Source organism: Rattus norvegicus, chromosome 5 (genome assembly GCF_021556685.1).
Source record: "Rattus norvegicus strain SHRSP/BbbUtx chromosome 5, alternate assembly SHRSP_T2T, whole genome shotgun sequence".
Lineage (NCBI taxonomy): Eukaryota > Metazoa > Chordata > Mammalia > Rodentia > Muridae > Rattus > Rattus norvegicus.
Window position 1 is genome coordinate 37,367,373 of NC_141538.1, and position 563 is coordinate 37,367,935.

A 563-nucleotide genomic window follows, 5' to 3' on the forward strand; every position below is an offset into this window, starting at 1 on the left:
TACTCTTAGGCAAAACACTATTAATATACATAAAACTAAACAAATCTTTAAAAGTTTAAAAAATAACTACATTTTACTGTGTTAATTGAATTGTAATTTACACATTAGGATGAGGAGATAGCTCAGTAGATAAACTGATTGCCAGGTAAGCATGAGGACCTAGATTTCTAGCAGATTTTTATTTTCTGAGTTAGATTGGAGAACCAGAAAGCTAGTTAGAGATCTAATATAGCTCTTTTAGAATTTTTCTACTTAGAGAGCTAACACTGTTCTTTTAAATTTTTCTCTAGAGGGTTTTCTGATTTTGGTCAGAAAACCCAAGAACTATTTAGAGACTTAACTTGAGCTAAAAGCTGTCTTGAGCAGAGAGCTATCTAGATAGCCTTCTCTAGTAGATAAATAGAGCTGTTAGCTTGCAACTCATTACTGACTTTGAGTTATTTCTTTCACTGCTCCCACATTCTCCCTTCTGAGTACCCCCAACCAACCTGAGGCTGAGGCTGGAATGTGGAACTGCTGTAAGCTAAGAGTTTCTTTTTAGTGACAATTATTGTGGTATTTAC

General features: G+C 34.5%; 1 non-coding gene across 1 annotated transcript; it reads left to right on the forward strand.

Annotated features, from left to right (window-relative positions):
* Positions 1-258: 258 nt before the first annotated feature.
* On the forward strand, positions 259-321 carry LOC120103244 (U7 small nuclear RNA). Its single transcript, XR_015621535.1, has one exon. It is a non-coding gene; the product is annotated as a U7 small nuclear RNA (small nuclear RNA).
* The last annotated feature ends 242 nt before the right edge of the window (positions 322-563 follow it).